Source organism: Mobula hypostoma, chromosome 1 (assembly GCF_963921235.1).
Source record: "Mobula hypostoma chromosome 1, sMobHyp1.1, whole genome shotgun sequence".
Lineage (NCBI taxonomy): Eukaryota > Metazoa > Chordata > Chondrichthyes > Myliobatiformes > Myliobatidae > Mobula > Mobula hypostoma.
The window spans coordinates 236,806,129-236,820,798 of NC_086097.1; positions in this window are offsets into that span (position 1 = coordinate 236,806,129).

Consider the following 14,670-nt stretch of genomic DNA (forward strand, 5'->3'; position numbering starts at 1 on the left):
ACAGAGGGAGAAAAAGAAGAGTGAGAGAAAGAATGTGTGTATAAAAATAAGTAACAGATGGGGTACGAGGGGGAGGTGGGGCATTAGCGGAAGTTAGAGAAGTCGATGTTCATGCCATCAGGTTGGAGGCTACCCAGACGGAATATAAGGTGTTGTTCCTCCAACCTGAGTGTGGCTTCATCTTTACAGTAGAGGAGGCCGTAGATAGACATGTCAGAATGGGAATGGGATGTAGAATTAAAATGTGTGGCCACTGGGAGATCCTGCTTTCTCTGGCGGACAGAGCGTAGGTGTTCAGCAAAGCGGTCTCCCAGTCTGTGTCGGGTCTCGCCAATATATAAAAGGCCACATCGGGAGCACCGGACGCAGTATATCACCCCAGCCGACTCACAGGTGAAGTGTTGCCTCACCTGGAAGGACTGTTTGGGGCCCTGAATGGTGGTAAGGGAGGAAGTGTAAGGGCATGTGTAGCACTTGTTCCGCTTACACGGATAAGTGCCAGGAGGGAGATCAGTGGGGAGGGATGGGGGGCACGATTGGGCAAGGGAGTTGCATAGGGAGCGATCCCTGCAGAATGCAGAGAGAGGTGGGGGAGGGAAAGATGTGCTTAGTGGTGGGATCCCGTTGGAGGTGGCGGAAGTTACGGAGAATAATATGTTGGACCCGGAGGCTGGTGGGGTGGTAGGTGAGGACCAGGGGAACCCTATTACTAGTGGGGTGGCGGGATGATGGAGTGAGAGCAGATGTACGTGAAATGGGGGAGATGCGTTTAAGAGCAGAGTTGATAGTGGAGGAAGGGAAGCCCCTTTCTTTAAAAAAGGAAGACATCTCCCTCGTCCTAGAATGAAAAGCCTCATCCTGAGAGCAGATGCAGCTGAGACAGAGGAATTGCGAGAAGGGAATGGCGTTTTTGCAAGAGACAGGGTGAGAAGAGGAATAGTCCAGATAGCTGTGAGAGTCAGTAGGCTTATAGTAGATATCAGTGGATAAGCTGTCTCCAGAGACGGAGACAGAAAGATCTAGAAAGGGGAGGGAGGTGTCGGAAATGGACCAGGTAAACTTGAGGGCAGGGTGAAAGTTGGAGGCAAAGTTAATAAAGTCAACGAGTTCTGCATGCGTCCAGGAAGCAGCGCCAATGCAGTCGTCAATGTAGCGAAGGAAAAGTGGGGGACAGATACCAGAATAGGCACGGAACATAGATTGTTCCACAAAGCCAACAAAAAGGCAGGCATAGCTAGGACCCATACGGATGCCCATAGCTACACCTTTAGTTTGGAGGAAGTGGGAGGAGCCAAAGGAGAAATTATTAAGAGTAAGGACTAATTCCGCTAGACGGAGCAGAGTGGTGGTAGAGGGGAACTGATTAGGTCTGGAATCCAAAAAGAAGCGTAGAGCTTTGAGACCATGCTGATAGGGGATGGAAGTATATAGGGACTGGACATCCATGGTGAAAATAAAGCGGTGGGGGCCAGGGAACTTAAAATCATCAAAAAGTTTAAGAGCGTAACTTAAAATCATCCTTTGCCTATCATCCTAATCCTAGCTATGCCTGCCTTTTTGTTGGCTTTGTGGAACAATCTATGTTCCGTGCCTATTCTGGTATCTGTCCCCCACTTTTCCTTCGCTACATCGACGACTGCATTGGCGCTGCTTCCTGCATGCATGCAGAGCTCGTTGACTTTATTAACTTTGCCTCCAACTTTCACCCTGCCCTCAAGTTTACCTGGTCCATTTCCGACACCTCCCTCCCCTTTCTAGATCTTTCTGTCTCTGTCTCTGGAGACAGCTTATCCACTGATGTCTACTATAAGCCTACTGACTCTCACAGCTATCTGGACTATTCCTCTTCTCACCCAGACAACAGGAATTCTGCAGATGCTGGAAATTCAAGCAACATACATCAAAGTTGCTGATGAACGCAGCAGGCCAAGCAGCATCTGTAGGAAGAGGTGCAGTCAACGTTTCAGGCCGAGACCCTTCGTCAGGACTTCTTCTCACCCTGTCTCTTGCAAAAACGCCATCCCCTTCTTGCAATTCCTCCGTCTCCGCCGCATCTGCTCTCAGGATGAGGCTTTTCATTCTAGGACGAGGGAGATGTCTTCCTTTTTTAAAGAAAGGGGCTTCCCTTCCTCCACTATCAACTCTGCTCTTAAACGCATCTCCCCCATTTCACGTACATCTGCTCTCACTCCATCCTCGCGCTACCCCACTAGGAATAGGGTTCCCCTGGTCCTCACCTACCAGCCCACCAGCCTCCGGGTCCAACATATTATTCTCCGTAACTTCCGCCACCTCCAACGGGATCCCACCACTAAGCACATCTTTCCCTCCCCCCCCTCTGCATTCTGCAGGGATCGCTCCCTACGCAACTCCCTTGTCCATTCGTCCCCCCCATCCCTCCCCACTGATCTCCCTCCTGGCATTTATCCGTGTAAGCGGAACAAGTGCTACACATGCCCTTACACTTCCTCCCTTACCACCATTCAGGGCCCCAAACAGTCCTTCCAGGTGAGGCAACACTTCACCTGTGAGTCGGCTGGGGTGATATACTGCGTCCGGTGCTCCCGATGTGGCCTTTTATATATTGGCGAGACCCGACACAGACTGGGAGACCGCTTTGCTGAACACCTACGCTCTGTCCGCCAGAGAAAGCAGGATCTCCCAGTGGCCACACATTTTAATTCTACATCCCATTCCCATTCTGACATGTCTATCTACGGCCTCCTCTACTGTAAAGATGAAGCCACACTCAGGTTGGAGGAACAACACCTTATATTCCGTCTGGGTAGCCTCCAACCTGATGGCATGAACATCGACTTCTCTAACTTCCGCTAATGCCCCACCTCCCCCTCGTACCCCATCTGTTACTTATTTTTATACACACATTCTTTCTCTCACTCTTCTTTTTCTCCCTCTGTCCCTCTGAATATACCCCTTGCCCATCCTCTGGGTCCCCCCTCCTTGTCTTTCTTCCCGGACCTCCTGTCCCATGATCCTCTCGTATCCCTTTTGCCTATCACCTGTCCAGCTCTTGGCTCCATCCCTCCCCCTCCTTCTTCTCCTATCATTTTGGATCTCCCGCTCCCCCTCCAACTTTCAAATCCCTTACTCACTCTTCCTTCAGTTAGTCCTGACGAAGGATCTCGGCTTGAAACGTCAACTGCACCTCTTCCTAGAGATGCTGCCTGGCCTGCTGCGTTCACCAGCAACTTTTATGTGTGTCTAGAGTTAGTATGATTTGGAGTTCAACCAAACAGGGAAGTCATGTTGTTCCGATTAAAGAAACCTGAATTTGAGCAACTGCCCATACAGAATTGTCAGTCAGCAAGAAATAACAGATTGTACACTGCATAAAATTATAAAGAAAGCATATTTGCTAATTTCAGCTTTATCAAACAGTTAACAGGAAAAGAAAAGAAGAGAGCCCATTACAATTAAACCAGTATAATATGTACATAACCAATGGAGTATTCCGGGGTATATCTCTTGCGCGCCAGATCCACGGCTTGAGTAGAAACACCCGCCGCATATTCGAACTCCCCTCAAAGACCATGTTGAGCGATCTCTCTCTCTCTCTTATTGTCATTCCTCTTTGGAGTCATTCGTCTGCACAAAGCACTTCTTGCAAAGAAAACTATCCTTCCAACGGCATTCTGTGGCATCATGTCTTCTGTCCCTCTCTGCAACTCCCGCCAAAAGACCCCAAACCAGACTACTATACATCACAAAACGCTCTCTGCCCCACTCTCTCTAAACCTCGTTCCAATCCCTCTATCCTGATTGGCTGACACAACATTCCTAAGTTGAACAACTGGTGTCTTATCTCTAGCCAAAACCAAAACACTCTATGCAGGACACACTGCTTTCGCAGAAAATTGCTAAAATGAAATGCCTACAGCGTAGCAGTAGAAATCTTAACCAGCGTGTTATATAAGAAAGAATTGTTGACATTAGAGAGGGTTTAGAGGAGGTTCACGAGAATGATTACAGGAATTAATGGATTAACATTTGAGAAGTTTTTATGGCTCTGGTACAGGTACTTGCTGAAGTGAGGTAGGATTTCATTGAAACCTATCGAGTGTTGAAAGGTCTAGATAGAGTGTATGTGGAGAGGACACTTCCTATGAGGACCAGAGGGCACACACCAAGAACAGAGGGATGTCAATTTAGAACAGAGATGAGGAGGAATTTCTTTAGCCAGGGGGTGGTGAAATTGTTGTCCCAGCATGCTGTGGAGGCCAGGCCATTGAATGTATTTATGGCAAAGGTTGATATGTTCTTCATTAGTCAGGGCATGAAAGGTTATGGAGAAAGGCCGTATCTTGGGTAATGATGAGTTTGAGTAGAGAGAGGAAATTAAGAACCAGGAGGCATGGTGCGCAGACAATAACCTATCCCTCAACGTCAGCAAGATGAAGAAATTGGTTGTTGACTTCAGAAGGAGTAGCAGACCGCATGACCCAATTTACATCGGTGGTGCGCAAGTGGAACAGGTCAAAAGCTTTAAGTTCCTTGGGGTCAATATCACAAATGACCTGACTTGGGCCAACCAAGCAGAGTTCACCGCCAAGAAGGCCCACCAGCGCCTTTGCTTCCTGAGAAAACTAAAGAAATTTGGCCTGTCCTCTAAAATCCTCACTAATTTTTATGGATGCACCGTAGAAAGCATTGCGCTAGGGTGCATCACAACCTGGCATGGAAGTTGTCCTGTCCAAGACCGAAAGAAGCTGCAAAAGATTGTGAACACGGAGCAGCACATCACACAAACCAATCAAACCAATCTTCCGTCCGTGGACTCACTTTACACCGCATGCTGTTGGAGCAGTGCTGCCAGGATAATCAAGGACCTGACCCACCCAGCCAACAGACTTTTCATCCCTCTTCCCTCCGGGAGAAGGTTCAGAAGATTGAATACTTGTATGGCCAGATTTGGGAACAGCTTCTTTCCAACTGTGATAAGACTGCTGAACGGATCCTGACCCAGATCTGGGCCGTACCCTCCAAATATCCGGACCTGCCTCTCAGTTTTTTTGCACTACCTTACTTCCCATTTTTCTATTTTCTATTTATGATTTATAATTTAAATTTTTAATATTTACTAATCTTAACTATTTTAAATATTTTTAATATTTAATATTTGTAATAGAAACCATAGAAACCATAGAAAAACTACAGTATAGAAAACAGGCCTTTTGGCCCTTCTTGGCTGTGCCGAACCATTTTCTGCCTAGTTCCACTGACCTGCACACAGACCATATCCCTCCATACACCTCTCATCCATGTATCTGTCCAATTTATTCTTAAAAGTTAAAAAAGAACTCGCATTTACCACCTCGTCTGGCAGTTTATTCCATACTCCCACAACTCTCTGTGTGAAGAAGCCCCCCTAATCTTCCCTTTAAACATTTCCCCCCTCACCCTGAACCCATTTTCCCCCCTCACCCTTAACCCATGTCCTCTGGTTTTTTTCTCCCCTTGCCTCAGTGGAAAAAGCCTGCTTGCATTCACTCTATCTATACCCATCATAATTTTATATACCTCTATCAAATCTCCCCTCATTCTTCTACGCTCCAGGGAATAAAGTCCTAACCTTCTCTGTAACTGAGTTTCTCAAGTCCCGGCAACATCCTTGTAAACCTTCTCTGCACTCTTTCAACCTTATTTATATCCTTCCTGTAATTTGGTGACCAAAACTGAACACAATACTCCAGATTCGGCCTCACCAATGCCTTATACAACCTCATCATAACATTCCAGCTCTTATACTCAATACTTTGATTAATAAAGGCCAATGTACATAAAGCTCTCTTTACGACCCTACCTACCTGTGACGCCACTTTTAGGGAATTTTGTATCTGTATTCCCAGATCTCTCTGTTCCACTGCACTCCTCAGTGTCTTACCATTAACCCTGTATGTTCTACCTCCGTTTGTCCTTCCAACGTGCAATACCTCACACTTGTCTGTATTAAACTCCATCTGCCATTTTTCAGCCCATTTTTCCAGCTGGTCCAAGTCCCTCTGCAGGCTCTGAAAACCTTCCTCATTATCTACTACACCTCCAATCTTTGTATCATCAGCAAATTTGCTGATCCAATTTACCACATTATCTTCCAGATCATTGATATAGATGACAAATAACAATGGACCCAGCACTGATCCCTGTGGCACACCACTAGTCACAGGCCTCCACTCAAAGAAGCAATTCTCTACCACCACTCTTTGGCTTCTTCCATTGAGCCAATGTCTAATCCAATTTACCACCTCTCCATGTATACCTAGCGACTGAATTTTCCTAACTAACCTCCCATGCGGGACCTTGTCAAAGGCCTTACTGAAGTCCATGTAGACAATATCCACTGCCTTCCCTTCATCCACTTTCCTGGTAACCTCCTCAAAAAACTCCAATAGATTGGTCAAACATGACCTACCATGCACAAAGCCATGTTGACTCTCCCTAATAAGCGCCTGTCTATCCAAATGCTTGTAGATTCTGTCTCTTAGTACTCCCTCCAATAACTTACCTACTACCGACGTTAAACTTACTGGCCTATAATTTCCCGGATTACTTTTCGATCCTTTTTTTAAACAACGGAACAACATGAGCCACTCTCCAATCCTCCGGCACCTCACCTGTAGACAGCGACATTTTAAATATTTCTGCCAGGGCCCCTGCAATTTCAACACTAGTCTCCTTCAAGGTCCGAGGGAACACCCTGTCAGGTCCCGGGTATTTATCCACTTTAATTTTCCTCAAGACAGCAAGGACCTCCTCCTTTTCGATCTGTACAGTTTCCATGATCTCACTACTTGTTTCCCTTAATTCCATAGACTTCATGCCAGTTTCCCTAGTAAATACAGACGCAAAAAACCTATTTAAGATCTCCCCCATTTCCTTTGGTTCCGCACATAGCCGACCACTCTGATCTTCAAGAGGACCAATTTTATCCCTTACAATCCTTTTGCTCTTAATATACCTGTAAAAGCTCTTTGGATTATCCTTCTCTTTGACTGCCAAGGCAACCTTATGTCTTTTAGCCCTCCTGATTTCTTTCTTAAGTATTTTCTTGCACTTCTTATACTCCTCAAGCACCTTATTTACTCCCTGCTTCCTATACATGTCATACAACTCCCTCTTCTTCTTTATCAGAGTTGCAATATCCCTTAAGAACCAAGGTTCCTTATTCCTACTCACTTTGCCTTTAATCCTGACAGGAACATACAAATTCTGCACTCTCAAAATTTCTCCTTTGAAGGCTTCCCACCTACTGATCACATCCTTGCCAGAGAACAACCTGTCCCAATCCACGCTTTTTAGATCCTTTCTCATTTCTTCAAATTTGGCCTTCTTCCAGTTCAGAACCTCAACCCTAGGACCAGATCTATCCTTGTCCATGATCAAGTTGAAACTAATGGTCTTATAATCACTGGAACCAAAGTGCTCCCCTACACAGACTTCAGTCACTTGTCCTAACTCGTTTCCCAACAGGAGATCCAATATTGCATCCCCTCTAGTTGGTCCCTCTATATATTGATTTAGAAAACTTTCCTGAACACATTTTACAAACTCTGAACCATATAGACCCCTAACAGTATGGGAGTCCCAATCAATATATGGAAAATTAAAATCCCCTACCACCACAACCACCACCACAATGTTATGATGAGGTTGTATAAGGCATTGTTGAGGCCAAATCTAGAGTATTGTGTTCAGTTTTGGTCACCAAATTGGATCAGCAAGTTTGCTGATGATACATAGATTGGAGGTGTAGTAGACAGTGAGGAAGGTTTTCAGAGCCTGCAGAGGGACTTGGACCAGCTGGAAAAATGGGCTGAAAAATGGCAGATGGAGTTTAATACTGACAAGTGTGAGGTATTGCACGTTGGAAGGACAAATCGACGTAGAACATACAGGGTTAATGGTAAGGCACTGAGGAGTGCAGTGGAACAGAGGGATCTGGGAATACAGATACAAAATTCCCTAAAAGTGTCGTCACAGGTAGATAGGGTTGTAAAGAGAGCTTTTGGTACATTGGCCTTTATTAATCGTAGTATTAGAGTAAGAGCTGGAATGTTATGATGAGGTTGTATAAGGCATTGGTGAGGCCGAATCTGGAGTATTGTGTTCAGTTTTGGTCACCAAATTACAGGAAGGATATAAATAAGGTTGAAAGAGTGCAGAGAAGGTTTACAAGGATGTTGCCGGGACTTGAGAAACTCAGTTACAGAGAAGGTTAGGACTTTATTCCCTGGAGCGTAGAAGAATGAGGGGAGATTTGATAGAGGTATATAAAATTATGATGGGTATAGATAGAGTGAATGCAAGCAGGCTTTTTCCACTGAGGCAAGGGGAGAAAAAAACCAGAGGACATGGGTTAAGGGTGAGGGGGGAAAATGGGTTCAGGGTGAGGGGGGAAATGTTTAAAGGGAAGATTAGGGGGGCTTCTTCACACAGAGAGTTGTGGGAGTATGGAATAAACTGCCAGACGAGGTGGTAAATGCGAGTTCTTTTTTAACTTTTAAGAATAAATTGGACAGATACATGGATGAGAGGTGTATGGAGGGATATGGTCTGTGTGCAGGTCAGTGGAACTAGGCAGAAAATGGTTCGGCACAGCCAAGAAGGGCCAAAAGGCCTGTTTTCTATACTGTAGTTTTTCTATGGTTTCTATGGTTTCTATTACAAATATTAAATATTAAAAATATTTAAAATAGTTAAGATTAGTAAATATTAAAAATTTAAATTATAAATCATAAATAGAAAATAGAAAAATGGGAAGTAAGGTAGTGCAAAAAAACTGAGAGGCAGGTCCGGATATTTGGAGGGTACGGCCCAGATCTGGGTCAGGATCCGTTCAGCAGTCTTATCACAGTTGGAAAGAAGCTGTTCCCAAATCTGGCCATACAAGTATTCAATCTTCTGAACCTTCTCCCGGAGGGAAGAGGGATGAAAAGTCTGTTGGCTGGGTGGGTCAGGTCCTTGATTATCCTGGCAGCACTGCTCCAACAGCATGCGGTGTAAAGTGAGTCCACGGACGGAAGATTGGTTTGATTGGTTTGTGTGATGTGCTGCTCCGTGTTCACAATCTTTTGCAGCTTCTTTCGGTCTTGGACAGGACAACTTCCATGCCAGGTTGTGATGCACCCTAGCGCAATGCTTTCTACGGTGCATCCATAAAAATTAGTGAGGATTTTAGAGGACAGGCCAAATTTCTTTAGTTTTCTCAGGAAGCAAAGGCGCTGGTGGGCCTTCTTGGCGGTGAACTCTGCTTGGTTGGCCCAAGTCAGGTCATTTGTGATATTGACCCCAAGGAACTTAAAGCTTTTGACCTGTTCCACTTGCGCACCACCGATGTAAATTGGGTCATGCGGTCTGCTACTCCTTCTGAAGTCAACAACCAATTTCTTCATCTTGCTGACGTTGAGGGATAGGTTATTGTCTGCGCACCATGCCTCCTGGTTCTTAATTTCCTCTCTCTACTCAAACTCATCATTACCCAAGATACGGCCTTTCTCCATAACCTTTCATGCCCTGACTAATGAAGAACATATCAACCTTTGCCATAAATACATTCAATGGCCTGGCCTCCACAGCATGCTGGGACAACAATTTCACCACCCCCTGGCTAAAGAAATTCCTCCTCATCTCTGTTCTAAATTGACATCCCTCTGTTCTTGGTGTGTGCCCTCTGGTCCTCATAGGAAGTGTCCTCTCCACATACACTCTATCTAGACCTTTCAACACTCGATAGGTTTCAATGAAATCCTACCTCACTTCAGCAAGTACCTGTACCAGAGCCATAAAAACTTCTCAAATGTTAATCCATTAATTCCTGTAATCATTCTCGTGAACCTCCTCTAAACCCTCTCTAATGTCAACAATTCTTTCTTATATAACACGCTGGTTAAGATTTCTACTGCTACGCTGTAGGCATTTCATTTTAGCAATTTTCTGCGAAAGCAGTGTGTCCTGCATAGAGTGTTTTGGTTTTGGCTAGAGATAAGACACCAGTTGTTCAACTTAGGAATGTTGTGTCAGCCAATCAGGATAGAGGGATTGGAATGAGGTTTAGAGAGAGTGGGGCAGAGAGCGTTTTGTGATGTATAGTAGTCTGGTTTGGGGTCTTTTGGCGGGAGTTGCAGAGAGGGACAGAAGACATGATGCCACAGAATGCCGTTGGAAGGATAGTTTTCTTTGCAAGAAGTGCTTTGTGCAGACGAATGACTCCAAAGAGGAATGACAATAAGAGAGAGAGAGAGATCGCTCAACATGGTCTTTGAGGGGAGTTCGAATATGCGGCGGGTGTTTCTACTCAAGCCGTGGATCTGGCGCGCAAGAGATATACCCCGGAATACTCCATTGGTTATGTACATATTATACTGGTTTAATTGTAATGGGCTCTCTTCTTTTCTTTTCCTGTTAACTGTTTGATAAAGCTGAAATTAGCAAATATGCTTTCTTTATAATTTTATGCAGTGTACAATCTGTTATTTCTTGCTGACTGACAATTCTGTATGGGCAGTTGCTCAAATTCAGGTTTCTTTAATCGGAACAACATGACTTCCCTGTTTGGTTGAACTCCAAATCATACTAACTCTAGACACACATAAAAGTTGCTGGTGAACGCAGCAGGCCAGGCAGCATCTCTAGGAAGAGGTGCAGTTGACGTTTCAAGCCGAGATCCTTCGTCAGGACTAACTGAAGGAAGAGTGAGTAAGGGATTTGAAAGTTGGAGGGGGAGCGGGAGATCCAAAATGATAGGAGAAGAAGGAGGGGGAGGGATGGAGCCAAGAGCTGGACAGGTGATAGGCAAAAGGGATACGAGAGGATCATGGGACAGGAGGTCCGGGAAGAAAGACAAGGAGGGGGGACCCAGAGGATGGGCAAGGGGTATATTCAGAGGGACAGAGGGAGAAAAAGAAGAGTGAGAGAAAGAATGTGTGTATAAAAATAAGTAACAGATGGGGTACGAGGGGGAGGTGGGGCATTAGCGGAAGTTAGAGAAGTCGATGTTCATGCCATCAGGTTGGAGGCTACCCAGACGGAATATAAGGTGTTGTTCCTCCAACCTGAGTGTGGCTTCATCTTTACAGTAGAGGAGGCCGTAGATAGACATGTCAGAATGGGAATGGGATGTAGAATTAAAATGTGTGGCCACTGGGAGATCCTGCTTTCTCTGGCGGACAGAGCGTAGGTGTTCAGCAAAGCGGTCTCCCAGTCTGTGTCGGGTCTCGCCAATATATAAAAGGCCACATCGGGAGCACCGGACGCAGTATATCACCCCAGCCGACTCACAGGTGAAGTGTTGCCTCACCTGGAAGGACTGTTTGGGGCCCTGAATGGTGGTAAGGGAGGAAGTGTAAGGGCATGTGTAGCACTTGTTCCGCTTACACGGATAAGTGCCAGGAGGGAGATCAGTGGGGAGGGATGGGGGGCACGATTGGGCAAGGGAGTTGCATAGGGAGCGATCCCTGCAGAATGCAGAGAGAGGTGGGGGAGGGAAAGATGTGCTTAGTGGTGGGATCCCGTTGGAGGTGGCGGAAGTTACGGAGAATAATATGTTGGACCCGGAGGCTGGTGGGGTGGTAGGTGAGGACCAGGGGAACCCTATTACTAGTGGGGTGGCGGGATGATGGAGTGAGAGCAGATGTACGTGAAATGGGGGAGATGCGTTTAAGAGCAGAGTTGATAGTGGAGGAAGGGAAGCCCCTTTCTTTAAAAAAGGAAGACATCTCCCTCGTCCTAGAATGAAAAGCCTCATCCTGAGAGCAGATGCAGCTGAGACAGAGGAATTGCGAGAAGGGAATGGCGTTTTTGCAAGAGACAGGGTGAGAAGAGGAATAGTCCAGATAGCTGTGAGAGTCAGTAGGCTTATAGTAGATATCAGTGGATAAGCTGTCTCCAGAGACGGAGACAGAAAGATCTAGAAAGGGGAGGGAGGTGTCGGAAATGGACCAGGTAAACTTGAGGGCAGGGTGAAAGTTGGAGGCAAAGTTAATAAAGTCAACGAGTTCTGCATGCGTCCAGGAAGCAGCGCCAATGCAGTCGTCAATGTAGCGAAGGAAAAGTGGGGGACAGATACCAGAATAGGCACGGAACATAGATTGTTCCACAAAGCCAACAAAAAGGCAGGCATAGCTAGGACCCATACGGATGCCCATAGCTACACCTTTAGTTTGGAGGAAGTGGGAGGAGCCAAAGGAGAAATTATTAAGAGTAAGGACTAATTCCGCTAGACGGAGCAGAGTGGTGGTAGAGGGGAACTGATTAGGTCTGGAATCCAAAAAGAAGCGTAGAGCTTTGAGACCATGCTGATAGGGGATGGAAGTATATAGGGACTGGACATCCATGGTGAAAATAAAGCGGTGGGGGCCAGGGAACTTAAAATCATCAAAAAGTTTAAGAGCGTAACTTAAAATCATCCTTTGCCTATCATCCTAATCCTAGCTATGCCTGCCTTTTTGTTGGCTTTGTGGAACAATCTATGTTCCGTGCCTATTCTGGTATCTGTCCCCCACTTTTCCTTCGCTACATCGACGACTGCATTGGCGCTGCTTCCTGCATGCATGCAGAGCTCGTTGACTTTATTAACTTTGCCTCCAACTTTCACCCTGCCCTCAAGTTTACCTGGTCCATTTCCGACACCTCCCTCCCCTTTCTAGATCTTTCTGTCTCTGTCTCTGGAGACAGCTTATCCACTGATGTCTACTATAAGCCTACTGACTCTCACAGCTATCTGGACTATTCCTCTTCTCACCCAGACAACAGGAATTCTGCAGATGCTGGAAATTCAAGCAACATACATCAAAGTTGCTGATGAACGCAGCAGGCCAAGCAGCATCTGTAGGAAGAGGTGCAGTCAACGTTTCAGGCCGAGACCCTTCGTCAGGACTTCTTCTCACCCTGTCTCTTGCAAAAACGCCATCCCCTTCTTGCAATTCCTCCGTCTCCGCCGCATCTGCTCTCAGGATGAGGCTTTTCATTCTAGGACGAGGGAGATGTCTTCCTTTTTTAAAGAAAGGGGCTTCCCTTCCTCCACTATCAACTCTGCTCTTAAACGCATCTCCCCCATTTCACGTACATCTGCTCTCACTCCATCCTCCCGCTACCCCACTAGGAATAGGGTTCCCCTGGTCCTCACCTACCAGCCCACCAGCCTCCGGGTCCAACATATTATTCTCCGTAACTTCCGCCACCTCCAACGGGATCCCACCACTAAGCACATCTTTCCCTCCCCCCCCTCTGCATTCTGCAGGGATCGCTCCCTACGCAACTCCCTTGTCCATTCGTCCCCCCCATCCCTCCCCACTGATCTCCCTCCTGGCATTTATCCGTGTAAGCGGAACAAGTGCTACACATGCCCTTACACTTCCTCCCTTACCACCATTCAGGGCCCCAAACAGTCCTTCCAGGTGAGGCAACACTTCACCTGTGAGTCGACTGGGGTGATATACTGCGTCCGGTGCTCCCGATGTGGCCTTTTATATATTGGCGAGACCCGACGCAGACTGGGAGACCGCTTTGCTGAACATCTACGCTCTGTCCGCCAGAGAAAGCAGGATCTCCCAGTGGCCACACATTTTAATTCCACATCCCATTCCCATTCTGACATGTCTATCCACGGCCTCCTCTACTGTAAAGATGAAGCCACACTCAGGTTAGAGGAACAACACCTTATATTCCGTCTGGGTAGCCTCCAACCTGATGGCATGAACATCGACTTCTCTAACTTCCACTAATACCCCACCTCCCCCTTGTACCCCTTCTGTTACTTATTTTTATACACACATTCTTTCTCTCACTCTCCTTTTTCTCCCTCTGTCCCTCTGAATATACCCCTTGCCCATCCTCTGGGTCCCCCCCCCCTGTCTTTCTTCCCGGACCTCCTGTCCCATGATTTTCTCGTATCCCTTTTGCCTATCACCTGTCCAGCTCTTGGCTCCATCCCTCCCCTCCTGTCTTCTCCTATCATTTTGGATCTCCCCCTCCCCCTCCAACTTTCAAATCCCTTACTCACGCTTCCTTCAGTTAGTCCTGACGAAGGGTCTCAGCCTGAAACATCGACTGCACCTCTTCCTAGAGATGCTGCCTGGCCTGCTGCGTTCACCAACTTTTATGTGTGTTGCTTGAATTTCCAGCATCTGCAGAATTCCTGTTGTTTGCGTCTAACTCTGGACATACTGTTTATAGAGGTGGCCTTCTCACTGTTGAGACATGTGGCTGTTAGCTGAGTTAGCTATTGAGCCAAGTTTGCCTATGAGCCTGGTGAGAGGGTAACACTTATAAAGGGGGCTCAAAACTGTTCATAACACTCCAAGTGAGGCCTCACCAGTGCCTTATAAAACCTCAGTACTACATCCTTGCTTTTACATTCTATTCCTCTTTAAATGAATGCTAACCACCAACTCAACTATATGTTAACCTTTAGGGATGATGGGGTGGTAAATTGGATTAGTAAATATTCAGATGATACTAAGATAGGTTGTGTTGTGGAAAATGAAGTAGGTTTTCAAAGCTTGCAGAGAGATTTGGGCCAGTTAGAAGAGTGGGCTGAAAGATGGCAGATGGAGTTTAATGCTGATAAGTGTGAGGTGCTACATTTTGGTAGGACTAATCAAAATAGGACATACATGGTAAATGGTAGGGCATTGAAGAACGCAGTAGAACAGA